This window comes from Myripristis murdjan, chromosome 4 (assembly GCF_902150065.1).
Source record: "Myripristis murdjan chromosome 4, fMyrMur1.1, whole genome shotgun sequence".
Lineage (NCBI taxonomy): Eukaryota > Metazoa > Chordata > Actinopteri > Holocentriformes > Holocentridae > Myripristis > Myripristis murdjan.
The window spans coordinates 12,157,321-12,174,091 of NC_043983.1; the positions used below are offsets into that span (position 1 = coordinate 12,157,321).

The 16,771-nt window shown below is 41.6% G+C and overlaps 2 protein-coding genes across 2 annotated transcripts in view; one reads left to right on the forward strand and one right to left on the reverse strand.

Moving 5' to 3' along the window:
• s1pr4 (sphingosine-1-phosphate receptor 4) overlaps positions 1-6,290 on the reverse strand; it is an 11,029-nt gene extending 4,739 nt beyond the window's left edge. The window contains exon 1 of the mRNA XM_030048962.1: positions 6,173-6,290. The gene's annotated coding sequence lies outside the window, so the exon portion shown is untranslated. The remainder of the gene's footprint in view (positions 1-6,172) is intronic.
• Positions 2,398-16,771, forward strand: part of myo9b (myosin IXB) — a 62,174-nt gene continuing 47,800 nt past the window's right edge. Inside the window, exon 1 of the mRNA XM_030048964.1 lies at positions 2,398-2,819. The gene's annotated coding sequence lies outside the window, so the exon portion shown is untranslated. The remainder of the gene's footprint in view (positions 2,820-16,771) is intronic.

Here is a 16,771-nt window from a genome sequence, read left to right on the forward strand (position 1 = left end):
CACACACACACACACACACACACACACACACACACGCATACGCATACGCATACGCATACGCACATGCACATGCACACACATGGACTGTTGTTTTTATGTTTTATGTCGAACTCTGGGTGTGGAAATATCAGACGTCTCTCTCATGCTTTTTGCACAATCAACATCTGCGTCAAAGCTTAAAACCACTAAATCCACTTCTATCTGCCTCATTTCCATGTCCCAAAAGTTTAATGTGATATTCTGCACTGCACATGTATTTTGTACTGTATATTTGTAGATGGAAACAAAAAGAATGTCATTTATTTTCACTTTGCTGGTCAAACAGACTTATTGTATTTAGTCAATTAATCTCTGCCGAAGCACTATATCATAAATTATAGGGAGTCATCCTATTATATTGTCTGGGCTAGTTCAAATACAGCCAGCTGCTTTGTAAATCAAACAGATCCCAAGTGCGGCACAACAGAAATGAAACCACCAGATGTGAAGTGAAGATAAAATAAACTGTATTTTATGCCTCACAATGAATGGATAGACAGACAGTTGTGCTGCTTATTTATCACATTTTTGTGCTATTTATTCAACCTTTCCAAACAACAAGAGACTAAAAGAAAGGGACAAGTAGAAAAACTTGCCAGAAGAACAAAAAGGCAAAGATTGCAAAAGTAAATAGAGCAGTGTAAGCATTTTGCCTGCACGACTGAGCGGCTTGGCAGTGAGCCGTCAACACCTGGTGGCCAGAAAACAGCATTGAATCTCGCTGGCAGGCAGCAGACTGTCGCCCCATCTGAGCACTAGGAGCTGCTCTGACTGCCACGGTGTTTATTTTATTGTTTCAGAATTACAATCTTGTCTCATATGGACAGTAGAAGTAAATTTGTCTGAACTTTACCAGTCTTTGTTAGATTTAAAGAAACAATAAAAGAGAGTGAATATACAGTGCACAACTGGTTATCTAGATTTTTCAAATGCTACGTTTTAGTGGTTCTGTTGTAGGTGTTTATTTATTTATTGTCCTTTAAAATGAAATTATTGTATTGGCACAATTCACAGTGAGCCTGCACACAGAGGAGGCTCTCAGTGCTGAAACAACTGTGTTTAGCCACAGTTCAGCATTTTATATTTTACAAAGAAAAATAAATGGAAAAAAATCTGTAAAAAAAAAAAAAAAATGAAAGAAAAAAAGGTAAGCCTGGAAGGTTTCTTTTCTTTTCTTTTCTTTTCTTTTTCCTTTTCTTTTCTTTTGTTTCTTCCTTGTTTTTTTTTTTTTGTTTTTTTTTTTTTTTATCTTTGATTATACATTCATTTCTACCTGGATCATTTGAGCCAATAAACCTGCAACTGAAGACACATTAATTATTTTTATCATATTTTTTATTGACAGTGTAACAGATTATTAACAGATTATGCCTTCACAAACATGTTACACAAAAACAAGCAAACAAAAGAATGAGACAGAAAAACACACTGATTATATTTAACAAACCTTACATTATAAAAGAGTAAAAATATACTGATATTATTGATATTTGTTCCAAAATAGGATTTATAAATATCCTAATATAAATAACATTTTACCACCGAAATTTTAAGTGGTCCTGTTCACAGTAATGACCTAATTGCTCCACGGGGTGGCGTTGTGGGGTGAAAAATTAGCATCTTGCAAAAATCTCTCTAGTATTTGGATTAATTGTACAGCTACAGTTTTAAAACAAAATTCAAATCTCTCTCTCTCTCTCTCTCTCTCTCTCTCTCTCTCTCTCCCCTCTCTCTCTCTCTCTCTACCTAGATGCTCCTCTGGAATAAAGCTACATTTCCTTTTTTTTTTATGATTTAATCATAAAAAAATATATATATCATCATAGCTTCAAGCACCACTATGAACACATTTTTAGAGGAGAGCTATATTGTCAGCTAACTGGCTCATAATGAATATTAATTAAAAAACAAAACAAAAAAACAAACAAACAAATAAACCTGTTGATATTATAAATCTGTTTTACCAAAAGCAAAGCCAAAATGTTCTCGTTCTTAACAATAAACACATAAGCCATCTGAGCCGTTTTTCATTGTTTCTCTACCATTATTTAACTCGTGTCACCGTCCTGTAATAAAATCAAATAAGTATGGTTATTAGGCAAATTATCCAACAATACTGACATCTCCGGTGAGCCTAGTGAGGCCACGTGTCATAGCGGCTGACATGTTGCGAGATCAAAGGCATTCATTGGTAACAGAGAAATAAAAACCCTCCTCTTTGCAGCTTTAGTTGTACCACCGCTGCCATCCTCCAGGGGGCGCTGTGTTTCAACAAATGTCCCGGAGCAACAGGGTGCCTTCACTGTATAGAATCTGGCTTGCGGCTTTTTTCCTCAACTTTTTTTTTTCGCCGCTCAGGCTGCTGCTATTATTTAGGCAAGGAGAAAGGAAGTAGCGACAGGCTAGCTGGTTAGCTGGTCCAAAGCCATTCACTTTGCTGGGAAATTATGTACTTTTGAAGCCTTTTTCATCTCAGCCAGTACTGTTTTTTATTTCGTAAAGGCACCGACATGGCAAGTAGGTAGGCTACAGTTTTCTTCCTAGAGTGTTTTTTCCCCCCAGCCCCGTTTTCAAGCTGATTCAGTGCTGAGCTTTTTGTCTGAGCGGCTCCGTCGCTGTTAGCTTGATTGTTTCAAAGTCCCGGGATTGCCTGAGTCTAAATTTCTTCAAAGGGCAAAGAAAACAAGAAACCGAGAAGCTGCGACTTGATTTTTCTCAGCTGTATCGCAGGGAATGCAGTAAAGGATTAGACCAGACAATGAGAAAGACAACCGAGCAAGGTAATTCACCTCTCCTGTGTATTTGCCTTTGTACAAGCCTGTTCTTGAAGCTGAACTGTAAAAAGCAGCCTCCTTATGTTGTCAAACTATGCCGGTTTCTCGTTATTTTATGTATTTATTTAATTTTTTTAAAGAAATATTTTGTTAACAATTCAGCCTGCTTTTTAGCTTTCAACCAGGCGTGAGCTTTTAGGAAGTTGCTCTATGAAGTCGTTCACTCGCATCTTGCCGTTCAGCTACATTGAAAGTCGTGTAACGTTACATACTGAAGCTTATGTTGGATAACTATAACACTAATGAGTGTTACAGCATGGCTCCTGTTTGGGTTATTGTCACAGAGTGGCATCCACTGTGTGTGAGGGCTGAGAATGTGGGCTAACTTGTTGCAATGCATTGTCCCCAGGCCTGCTGCAGGAGACTTAACTCTGCATGTCAGGGGTTGTTGTTTCCTTGGAGTGAACACGACCCAACAGGAATCCACAAAAAAAAAAAAAAAAAAAAAAACTCCACAGTGATGTGTTTGGTGCACACCAGTCAGTTCCTGTGAGAGAGGCTAGTCTAGTTGGTAGAGAGACACCTCACCATCACACTGTTATTATGCTCACTCCATTTGGGTGAAATTGGTGGCTGGGTGCTCACCTAAGGTATGATTGCCAATGACAGGTTAGGTGAAGCACTGCAGTGGCTGAAGTGAAATGTCCACCTGCTGGGACTTCATTGGGTCTCTATTCAATGGTTTTGGTTTATGGTGGAAACTGGAAACACCCTTCTACTCTTCTAATTTACAGAACTTGCAAAAGCAGCCATGCAACAATAGCTGTGGACGTTAGTTACTTTTGGCAGGTGACATGGGCTTTGTCCTATGCAAATTCATAGGTGCAGCTGTGGCCAAAATCTAGGCCAAGCTGCCGCTTACATCCAGCAGCACACCGGGCCAATCCTTACCAATGTCTTCCACATAACTGGGACTGCTGGGTCTAGCTGTAGCTACATGACTAATGTCTGGGTGGTGGAAAAAACTAATCATATAGTGAAACAGCGGATAGGGACAGTAAAATTAGGCGTATATGAATTTCACTGCAAAGTTCCTCTCCCTGTCTGTTTTCCTCTTTCCACTTTAATTTTATTCGTCTTGAATGCTGTTTGTTCCTTTCCAGTGGCATCAGCGCACTGCCAAATGTGGCAAGTCATTTCCCCTTGATGAAATAATGTATTTACACTTCCTTCTGTCACACAGGCAGCTTCATGTCTCTGTCGGCCATATGTTGTTCTGTCCAGGTTGCAGTACAAGAAGGGCTTGAATTTTGGGGCCAGACTAATTTGGAAAATTGATACCCGGTGCCTGCCATACACATACGGGTTTACATCACATTTCTCTCATTCTTGCTATTTTGAATATCCAAGGATATTAAAATGGAAAATGGGACTTACCCTTATAACTACTGTCGAAATTGAAATTGTGAGACAGGAAGCATGTTTAATAAATAGAGACTTTGTTTCATAAGCTTACTTTGAGGGCTTGGAATGTTAATTCGAGTTAGAATATGAAAGATGGGGGTTGTGATTGTGTTGAATGCTGCTGCTTCTTCATTCACAGCAGAGCACAGCCAGACAGCGCCATGCTCAGCCAATCCACAGAAAGCCTTTCTGCCATCCTTGAAAGAAAAAGACCATATGGCTGATGGTTTGTGCTCGGCAGCCTCTCTGCAGACTGACAGGCAGAGCTGACAGTGGTGGAGCGCATGGGGGAGGGCAGGGGAGATTTCAGAGGAGGGAAGGGTGGCTCCATTTTTAGGAGCCCAGCCTTGAGTTTGTAATTGGCCTACACATCCCGGCGGATGCAATTGTGTGAGGCTGCGGGTGAAAAGATAATTGCCTCATTCATGGCTGTGCTAATATTTCTTAGATCTCTCAAGGGGATAGCAGATTCTAGGTTAGTGTCAGGCTAGGCTGTCCCGTTCAGCTCCTTTATGTCTCAGCCAATAGTGAAAAATATTTTATTTATCCACATTTCAAAAGACAATGTCCAGCTCACTGTAGTAGTGTGCACATGTTTATTAAAATGAAGTGTGTAACTGTTGTTGGATAATCAGCCTAAACCATAATAGAGGAACTGCTTTTGTTTCCTAACATGAAGGTTATCATGCAAACCGCTCTCTGTCAGAGCACAATGAGAATCAACTAGTCAGCTTATCAGAGCCTAGTGTATTTTAATGCTATTGTCTTGGTTGGTACTAAGTTACGGTTGTGATTACTTTGTCTTATTTTTACTTTGATGTCATGTGAAATTTAACAGTTACTTTAAGCTACATCTGAGAATTGTATTTTTAGATGAAGAGTGAAAAAGTGTGGGTGCTGCTTTTGCATTGCATGTAGCCGCACTAACTTGGTGGGGGTTTGCAGTTAAGTCTGTCAACATCTCTGGCTTGCCTGTATCTTATCTTATGTGTTTGTGGGGTCAAATGTGGCAGGAGTTTCTAAAATAACGTGGAAACCTTTTATTACAACAGCTTTGATGATTCACAACTAGTGTGAGAAATTGGGTCAAAGTAGGGCTGTGCAGTGTGTTGTGCACTATGTTGGCTTTGATGTATGAGATTCTAATCTGGCTCCTGTTACAAATGAACGTGGTTTTAACCTACATGCAGGTTTTTACCATAGCGGCTGCCATTCTTCTGTTCAAATGGTTTTGGCAATAAATAGTGGACACAAAACTGAAGCTGAATTGAACAACTGAACTGTTGTCTTTCTGTAGTTCAACATTGGAACCTGAGGAAGTTATGGTGTGGTTAGTGTTTTACAGTGTGTTGGAGTGCGAAAATTGGGCTGCATAGTGTATTGTTAACTGTGTTTGTGTGAATTGCTTATTAGGCTGTTTTTACTTTGTTACTTTGTTTGTTCAATTTTGTTTCAGAATTGGAGTAAGGCCTTTGAGTTTGACAGAACAGGGACAGCTGAGCAGGTTGAGCTGTGTTGTGCTCTGGCAGCACAGTGAGGCCTAATTAGTCCCATAGCAGCATGCATTGTCCCTATCTGCAGCTGGTGTACTGGGCTAGTGCTATATAGGCTACCTGGACAATGAAGCACACACCTGCGGTCCCTAGAAAACACAGCTTCTGCAAATAGGGCGCATGAGGTGAGTGTTAGATGATTTTGAGCTATCGGTTTAAAAAGTAAACTTTCTTGCAACAGTTGAGAAATAGGCCTCGACAGTGAAGTTTACTACAACATGAGGTATGGTGAAGGGCTGCTTGCTAAGGGCTTGGCAAGAAATTCATAGACATGTAGGGGCCTGTGTTTCTATCTACCCATCGGCCCATCAGGGAGATGTTTTTTTCCTTGCTGTTACTTACACTGCTCCTCAACAATGCTGGGATGGGCTGGGTTAGGTGTCGTGCTTCCTTTTGTTAACCCCTGGGTAGGTGAAGGCACTGTTATTATCATTTCCGGAGAACAGAAGCCAAATGTGCATATCACTCAGCCGTTTAATGAGCACTGTCATGTCCTTATCTCCTCATCATTGACCTTGACAGGTGATTTGAATATCCTGTGATTGGTCAAGATGATCAGTTGGCGTTGTGTGCTCAGTCAGGCAAACTGAGCAGGTGCATGAACACTGAAGAAAGGAGGTCAATCAGATGAAAAGGGACACAGTTTCAGGACCATCAAGTTTTATTTGGTGTATGAATGGGCACTGGTGTGCACTGCATATAGCAGGCCATAAGCCAGTGTGTGTAAACACTCCTGTAGTGTGACAGGAATACTATGGGGTGTGACTCTCTGTGGTGACAGACAGTGAAAAAAATAGCTTTGCATTCTGTAGACAGCTGTTAACAAGGCTTTGCCATGTGGAAATGAAATGCTGTATATTGCGAAGAGATGTAGGGACTGGAAAAGAGGGTGAGAGCTAGCCAAAGAAAAAATGAAAGTTAGAGAGCAATGGAGTATATGCAAGTTGTGCAAGTAGACAGAGAGAGGCGAAAAGAGGGAGACTGGTACAGTTTTAAAGTAATCAAGTCCGCAAACCCCCTGGCAACTTGGCTCTTTCAATGTGGCAAGCTGCGTTTATGGGCTTTATAAATAGGCCCAGCTGTAATGATAGGGTATAAGTGAGGAAAAGGCAGACGGGGTGTTTAGGGATGGCCTACATACAGTGTATTTGTTTGTTGTGCCATAGTCTTCACTCAGCCCTCACTGTAAAGTCCAAACATATCAGGTTGGGATGATTACGATCAAAGCCTAATTGTGATTATTATGATTACACCAAATCTGTGTGTTTAGACTCTGATTACAGGCTCACTTATAAGCTAAGCAAAAATTGAACCACAATATACAGCTCAAGAATTTTTTCCACAATGAAGCGCAAAGTGGTCTGTCGGCGTCATGGAATATCAATTTAAACCACTTTCAGTCAGCGCGAATATTGTGATTTCAGATGTCAATGTACAGGTTGCATTTTTGTCCAGATGTATGCTTGCCTACAGCTGGAAAAAAAAATAAAATAAGAGAATGTCTGTGAAGTCACCCATTGTCTCAGTAGCTTAGTTTGTCACACATAACCAACAATCTGTCCCATCTCAACTGCAGCTGTGGTGATAACCCTAACACACACTTTTCATCATACTTGTATAGATTCTTAAAGGGACAGACACAAGCAGTTCCATGAGTTTTTAGACTCTTAGCTCTCTGTTTAAGATGTTTTTATGGCGAGTCCAATGCATTGTACTGAAGCTTTGTGTTCACTCCCCCACCACCCCATTCTCTCTCCACCCCCTCATTGCAGTGGTGACCCTCAGGAAGTGGACTTTGTGTGTGTGTGTGTGTGTGTGTGTGTGTGTGTGTGCATGTGTGTGTGTGGAAGCAGATTGACTGGTTGATTGCTGTGGTGAGCACTCTAACCTCCCCCTTCATCCTCTCTGCGGTCAGTGATCCTGTCCCTTGGCTCTGGATTATGGGCAGAGAGAGGGCACACCCTGAGGCTCACTTGGCTTTTAGTGCTATTACTGTTCATCACATCCCAGAGAGTGAAATCTGACAAGGTCTTCTGCTTAGGCAGCACTAACAGGGCCACGCGCATATACTGGGATACGAATCGTTTGTATGCTGAGCTAATGTAATACAGCGTACACACACAGATTTTTCAGTATTTTCGATTTTTTTTAAAAATTCAAAACAAAAACAAAACAGATGTGGTTGCTTTACATCAGCTCTTTCTTAGTATTCTGAAATTTGATCCAGCAACAGAATACCATGTTTAGACGCTCTTTTCTTTATTATTATTATTATTATTATTTTTAATGAAAGATTGTTGAAGGAGAGCATTATTTCTGATCATAATCAGCATAGCAACAAAGAAGTGTGTTATTCAAATGGAAAGAAAGAAGCCATGAGAACATCTTATTGTTTTTATTATTTATTTAAAAGCTAAATTGGGCTTGATCTGTGTATTTTTAATGTAAAACACTGCTCCATCTCCGCATTTTACCTTTCATTATCCAAAGCCAGGAAGGCACAGAACCAGCATAGAGTAAAAATAAAATATATATATTTTTTAATTATTTTATTTTACTCATACATCTTTTTTTTCTTGTTATTCTGTTCTGTTATTTGGGAGCTTCTTTGTTAGCATTTACTTAACTACCTTGTGCTTAACTACACTGAGCAATCTATGGTACAAGAATTTCCTTTGGGATTAATCCACTTCTGTCTTATCTTATCTTAACCAGCACATGTGACTGTGTATTCCTGTTGTGTTACTGCTGAGGTGTGCTGAGCTGTACACTTTTCTGTTTGAAGAAAATCTATCTATATATTTTTTTAAAATTCTGAACCCCCGCTTGCATGACAAGAGATGAGTATTAGCCTAGATCCTGTAGTGTGCTCTTTCCATGGTTCTTCACTCACATAGTGTCACATAGAATTGGTGGATACATATTTAGGGTACAAAATATTAGGAACACCTGTGCTTTCCATGAAATGGTCAAGTGAATCTTGGCGAACACAAGGAGCCCTTAATAATTTAATCTACATTTCCTGCATAGATACAGGAGATGAAGATCCAAGGGAGGAGTGCAGTTTAAGAGCTAATTTTAAGTCACAAAAAATGAGACATGGATTCTGCAAAAGAGGGTGCAAGTGTTTCTAATTTTATTCACAGTTGTTCTAGATGACCTTTATGGCATCTGTTGCCCAGTGACACTAGGGAGAGATTTGAGACGAGATGAGAAGAGAAATGGATAACCAGGCAGGCGAGGCAGCAGGTGTGATAGACCATCCCCATTTTGCATGCCAGGAGCCACTGGGAGAGACACCACAGTGTTGCACCAGTAGATACAAGTCTCACACGTTGCATTTCTTATTCCTCATTTTTAAAAAATGAAACTAGCTCATGGAGCTGGAAGCCTGCCTTGCATGGACCATCTCATTAAAATAACCTTAAAATTTAAACTTATATACTGTCGCATACTCTGAGACTCTTAACTGGTTCTGGTGCCACTTTTCTTTGGGAGAGGAAATTTTATGTTCTGATTATGAACTCTGTTTATCTGTTATGTTGTCATATTGATTTGTCTTAGCCCTTGCATAGATTTTTTTCAGCTGAAATGGAGCAAAGAAGGACATGTCAGCGGGACAGACTGCAGTGTGAGAGGACTTTGTATTCCCTGTTTGGCTTGAACTCTGTGTCCGTCTGCAGACTGAAGCCGAGTCTGACCAGTCAGTGGATGCCTGAAGGGCTATGAGGAGTGACGAGAGGGAGAGTGGAAGAATGAAAAAGAAAAAGCAAGGCAAAATCTAGACAAGAGAGACACAGAGGGAAAGATATGGGGGCGGGGGCACAGATGGAAAGAGAGTGAGAGACTAGCTGAGGGTTGAAGCTGCACAAGGGACCAAGAACAGTAGATCTTGGCTATGTGTTCTACTTTGGCTGGGCCCTACTCTGTTCTGTTTGTTTTTGCTCTATTTTTACCCTTTTAGTCTGACTCTGGTCACTGCTGAATGACTCCATATGTAAGTTACATTTCATCTCAGGGAAATCATTCAAATGGGTCTGGCCTTGGTTGAGGGGAAGGAGGTATTAAGAGAAATTATGCGATCTATACAGAAGGAAGGTTGAAGAAAAATGTAGGACCTTGGCCTGTGTGTCTTTTTTAAAAGCGGTATTGTCTCCATAGTCTTTCACATGACATGTCACAGTATACTTTGCATCAGCCATTTGGGTTTTGGTTTAATTTAGGGCAAAAAGGCAATCCTAGGCGCATATGTTTTAGGTTAGAAGTGTATTATCCTGGCTAAGATGCTTACCATCCACACCTCAGTGTGTGAATCTGCCAGCCCACCCAAACATCATTAGGTTGCACCCCAGGGAAGATGTTTTCAGTAGATTACAACAGATGTAGCAGTACATAATTATTAGTATTTTAGTAGGCCGGAGATTATGTTATTTTCCTCCTCATTACTCTAAACAGACAAGCTCCTTATAGCCAGACCTCCTGCTGCTATTTGTCCCATGCATGTCCACGTTGGATGTCAGCTCCTGTCAAGGACTGTAAAGGAAAAGCATGTTTAAAATATATCCCAAGCAAAATAGACAAATAGAAATAATTCAAAATGAAATATTAGCAGTAGAGATGGGTTTTCTGAAGGTTTCCTCACGCTTATGACAGTCTTTACAGTTTCAATATTTAGAGAGAGGCAGAGCCATAGGGGAACAACGACTGAAAACCCGGACTTGAGAACCACTAAAGTCACTGGTTAGGGCACCTAAGGGCATGTGCTGTCTTTTACAGAGAAAACATGGGACTTGCCTGAAGAAATGCAGTAGGATTCAGAGTTGAGAAGTTCTGTAAATGCATTGTAAAAATCCAGCAATATGGTAACATTGGAAAGAAATTGTGCTTTTGGATACACATTGATAGTATCTGAAATGTCACTAAACTAGCTGATCAGGTGACTGTGGAAACCCAGAAATGAGTGGCGTGTGACATTGTCACTGCCCTGGTTAGAAGCTCCATCACCACCTCAGCCACTGATACCACAGCATGGTAGACCTGTCGTCGTACCTTGGAGAGCAGAGGGATTTGTCTGCATTAGCCGGGTTAAATCTCAGTCAAACTTCTCCCTGCTATGTATGCTGTGTATTGACTGAAGGGATCTGTCTGATGTGGAGAGATCAAGAGGTTTGCCTTTTACACTGCTGTCTCAACCTTTTGTCTGATACTGTAGTTGTAGGGAACAAAGAAAGTGTGTGTGTGTGGGTGGGTGGGGGGTGCTTAAGTATGAACTCAGTGCAGTGCAGTGACTGTGCTGGTGCCACAATGGAGTCATGTGTTTGGGAAGTGTTTTTAGAGCAGAGTAGCCCACATGAGTGAGTGTGTACAATATCCCCTCTGTCTGCCTCCTTCCCTTCACTTCCTCTTCCTGATTCCTGCTTGCAGCTGCCCTACATCTTAAGACAAATCTGTGTGTGTGTGTGTGTGTGTGTATATGTCTGCTTGCCCACGCTCAACAGGAGGAAGTGTTTCCTTAACTGGAGACCAACCTGGGTCGCCACTGTCTGCCGAAAAACATGCACCTGAGTCAAATAAACAAGCTGTCCCATCAGTGGTATTGACTCAGCTGGAGATTGTGAGCCAAAGCAGAATTTTTTCTTGGAGCCAAAGGCTTCAGACTTTTAAAGGCAGGGAAGATCAAAAGTACCTGACATCCTTTTACCTGCATGTCCACCCCAGGTCTAAACAAATCAGCTCTATTAGTCCAGCATTATATGGCACCCCAGCTTGTGATCTTTGACTGAGATGACTGGCCCGGAAAACTCCGGAATTCCCTGTCACCGCCAGCCAGCATGGAATCCCAAAATAGCCAATCAGACAACACAGAGCCTTCTGGATTCCATTATGGCAAACATGCCATGGCCTCACTGAGCTGGTGTAATTCATGCAGACGCTGCTGCTCTGAATCTCGAGTTTCAGCTCATCACACTGATTGAAGACATGCATTTCTCCCCACCATCGTTGTCACTATGCATCGTCTATCCTAGTGTTAACCTCTGGATGAAAGAACCTTTGGAGAAGAGACCCTGCGAGGCAGAAACTTCAAGGCCGGGATATCGAGGAGACTTTGCATGTGCATTTGCATGTAAGCTTCAAGCTTGTCTGTTGCAGGATTTTGAAACTGGTTTGGAATAGTTTGATGAAAAACAAAGCAGTTGTAAGATTTAGTAGTTCAGTCAGAACTGCTGTAAGCCTCTTTGCTCCTCCATCTGATCTGTCTGCCTGCAGGTCTAATGAAGCAGAAGGGCTGATTTGGTGACCGGAATGTAAAAGAGTATAACATTTAAATACAAAATACTAGGACAAGGGCTTTTTATAGTAAACAGAGTTCTCTCAAGACTTACTGCCCTGCTCCCCTGCTCTGCTCGGTCTAGCCTGGCATCTGGACTGAGTTAAGGCAGTAGTGCCAAATACGAGGCAGTGGGGAGCAGAAGGGGGGCGACAGTGGGGGGTCGATGAGGTGAGGCAGCGGAGGAGCAGCAAGGCCTCCCAGAGAAGTGTGGGGGAGACTGTGTGAAAGACACTGGTGTGACAGGAGAACTGGAGAGATAGAAGGGGTGCAGTTAGGGAGGCAGGGTGAAAGACTGCAGTGCAACCTAGAGAGAAAGGTGGCAAGGAAGCTGGGGAAAGGACATAAAGAAGGGGTGTCTTGAGCTGAGGCACTCCTTGATCTAAAATAATTTAAAGTAGTTATGTTAACTCTGGCTATAGGTGCATTAACGTGTTTGCCGCCCCACTTCACATGACCTGGAAAGATCTATGCATAAACCCAGGGTCACAACCTACCTCCGAGGAATGTCAAATGGACAGCAGCCGCCCAGAGTCAGTTTGTCAATACATGACTCAGACGCATGATTTTTGGAGTGATAGATCAATGCAGTACGCTCAGATGACCTTATTACAATTGATTATCATTGCTGTCATGGATTATACTAATCTCTTGTGACAGACATGTTGACTTACTTGATTTAGTTATGGCTGAGGGAGATATCTTCAAATGCCTCTGTTCCTCAATCACATGGACTTAGCGGTTTGTTTATGCTCTTTATTAGTAATGTCCTCTTCTGCTCTTCAAGTTTCTTTTCTATCAGCATGTCTGAGGCAGGGAAGACATTTTTGACCATGGGCTTGGCTGCATGAAGAATGAATAGGGCAGTATTAACAAGGCAAATAGAGGATCCCCGCAGCTCTTCTCTCTTTTATCCTCCTCTTCAGACAGAGGCAACAGATGCTCCTCAGCTCTGGTTTTATTGTTTGTGGCTGGCCAGCCTGGGAGCTGACTTAAAGACGGGGGGAGGAGATGAGCCATTAGACTGCCCTTTTTCTTTTTTTCCTTCCCTTCACTTTCTCTCCACAGATTCTGTGTCTATCTCTGGCTTTCAGTCCAGCCCAGTTGGTGTCTGCTGGATGAGTTAATTCCCTGATTGAGGTATTGGGTCCCTTTAAACAAAAGGCAGTGTCTCCGTATGGGCCACATGGCTCCAGTGGGAGGGCTCTGATCCATTCACAGCCATTTGGGTGCATCTGTACTCCTTGGAGTCTCTCAACCCAGAGGCTGATTTACCACCTCTCAGCAGCAACAGAAGCTCCCTCTCTTTCACCCAAATCCTGTGTACATTTGTGCATCCCAAAAGAGAGACACACACACACACACACACACACACACACACACACACACACACACACACACACACACACACACAAACACTGAATCCGTTTCCCTTCCCTCTGTCTCATTGTGCCCAGAGGACAATGCAGCCTGACTTGGCAAAGGGCCAGCCCCTCTCATCTCCATTAGGTCAGGCAGGGAGAGTTGTAGTGGTGATGGATACCTCAATAGCCTCCAGCTCTACTTCCCCTGAGGAGAGGAGAGGAGCTCGGCCTACAGCAGAGTTTCCTCATCGCCCCATGGAGGGAGCTTAGATGCACCTGGAGGTTTTGATTTTGAAACATTTTTTAAAAAATCAGTGCACAGCAAAATGGTTACATTAACATCACTGCCATATAGTGGACTGCTCACTCTCAAACAAACATGTAATTTGTGACAAGTTGTGACCAACTGCATGCTGAATTGACTGTGTTCCGCGACAGCACGAGTGCAGTAAAGCTTTTGGAAATTTTTGGCATCAGCCAACAGAGTGACTTACACCGCCTGCCACTGTCTAGCGGCTTATCGTGTTTTCTGTCTCTGTTGTTTTTGCGTGTGCATTATTCTCACGCAGTGAAACATCGATGCGTGGGTTGTAAATTTGATTCCTTGAAGTGTGCCTGGTTACTATGAAGAGTGAGAATCACTGTCTCTCCACAATGTGATCTGACTTACTCATCCTCACTGAGTCAGATCCAGTAACCTGTCTGAGCACATTTCTGACTCCAGTTGTGATGCGGGAATTTGACATTGTCTCACACATACTCATTACCCTGTTCAGACTTGGGATGTACATTTAAATATTTTTTACAGATTGATTTGTCATGATGGACTCAACCACTGTTCAGTCACTTACAAGAAGAAATCCTATTTTTTAGAACTAATCTCTTCTGGCTAAAGAGAAAACACCTGCTGAATGCAACAATAAAAAAACACATAATGGTCAGTTGTCAATAAAAACAGTCTATCATATTGTGAATTATGTATGAACTTATAAATGTTGTTAGACACACAGCAAATGACACTGAAAAACCAAAAAATGTTAGCTTGTGTCACTGAACATTTGTTTCTACTGTATAACACTGTGTACAGACAAAAAAAACATACAATATTGATCCATTATTCCTAACCATTCCTTTTTCCTCCGTGTCCATTCCTAGCGAGGAGTTGCTCATGGTTCTCCATAATCAAATGAACGGAATTCACTTTGCATCATTTTGTCAGTGGCAATGATTTGTCAGCGGGTTCACATTTTAAATCAAATAAAAAATGTGGTTGTAATATATACATACTGGAGTTGTTCTGACCTCTTATTCTCCCTGTTTGTCACCCCAGTTAAAGACACCAGAAAACCTGACATCTCTTTTTTTCCTTTTTTTTTTTTTTTTTTTTTTTAAATTTAGAAGTCTAGTTGCCAGGCTTGTTAGCAGGCCTCAGCTTTTAGTTGCTGAAACTGACTATGTGGTTGTCATATTTACATGGATTAAATTTGGAGTGATTAAGGTCCTTTGTAATTATTCTGTACATTTCCCCACATGATGTTTAAACATATTTATTATATATGCATAAAACAATTCTATTCTCATTTGTGTTCAGCTTGTTTGTTAACAGTTTGCCTTTGTATTTAACTGGCCTTTGTCTGTGGAGTGGGATGTAAAAAAAGAAAAAAACAAAAAAAACAAAAACGTTGCCTTGGGATTTGTACCAAACCAGCCGACCACAGCTGTCCCTCAGATACTCCACCCACCACCAATCTTCTCACAATGTGGAAACTTGCAGAACCAGGTGTCCCCAGAGATAAAGCTTATTTATAATCTGATGAATGAAGTTGGGATTTTTTTTTTTTTTTTTTTTTTTAAATATTGCAGTGTTATATTTTAAAAAATAACAAAAAGCATCACTTTTAACGTTGGTTGTTCACAGGGTTTCATGTTCCATAAATGTTACCCAGCGTCCTGCTTGTATAACTTTGGAATCAGAGAAAATCCCAGTGCTTCCTGTCTTATGCTGATATTTCTGACACTACCTTGAATCCAGCTGAAATGTGTTAGTTTGATTTGTGGCAGATTTATGCAGAACAGACTCAGTTTTTGTCACCGTCAGCTGTACAAAAGGTACCAATACTCATAAAGTAAAGTTGACTTGGAGATAAATAGTTGACAGTGTCATTTCTTTACTCATAATATTATCATAGTAATGTGAAAGACTAACTATTGCCATAATAAGAGCTGCTTGTAGCCCTGACGTGAGTTTATCAAACATCCTCTTGTGTCGCTGAAGTGGAATGCTGGGAGTCAATATATCTTTAGTCCAGACTCGCTGCTGACATCATAACCTACTTCCTGTGGGTTGACCCCTGTCTGTGTGTGTGTGTGTGCATGAGAGGGTGTGAGACATGCAAAGGAGAGACCGAGGGAGTGAGAAACAGAATTGATAGCCTAAATGTAGAGGGAGAAATGTAGAGTTGCGGACACTCTAGTTGGAGTTCATTTGGCTCAGTGTGTCACTGGCTCATTCACTTCCTGCCGGGCCAGCTAGTCACTTGGTTGGTGTCTCAGCACTGACTGCCCGCTCTGTTTATATATGTGTGTGCATGCCTGTCTTGGGAGGGCCAATTAACTGTCTACAGCACTGACTAAGAGCATAACACTCAAGGCCTCCTCACTGTTCTCACTGAGGTCATAAACGCCACAAAAACCAGCCATATAGAGGCAACATTTTTCTTTTCTGTCTCAACAGTGCAGCACTCCAAGCTTGCCACTTCTCCTCCTTCTCAGGGTGGAGCTTATTGCTGTTTATTTGAAGTGGGTGAGGAGGAGTAGGCGTTGGGAGTTGAGCTGGAAGGAGAGAGTAAGACCCACTTGGCTCGTTTCAGTTCTGCCAGTGTTGTCAAACCAGCCAACTGTTCATATCGACACGCCTCCTCCTCCCACTGCCAGCTCCAGCTTCAGTAATAATGAAGTTACTTCTTGCCCCGTTAAAATAGTACGTCTTTTATGCCGCTCATTTTTCCTAGAATCTCTTTTTTTTCCATCACACACATCCAATTTGGAAGTGGTGTATTCGGTATTAGCCACTCTTTCTGTCTGCATGTGAGAAAAAACACTTTTATATACTGATTGGAGATGGTATTGCTCTCACAAAACAGGGCTTTTCAGAATTATGCCGTATTAAATAGGCCATAACTTTAAGTGTTAACAGCATGGCTCAGTGAAATGCTGGCCCTTGAACGCTGTCTTTGAAAGCTCCCTCGA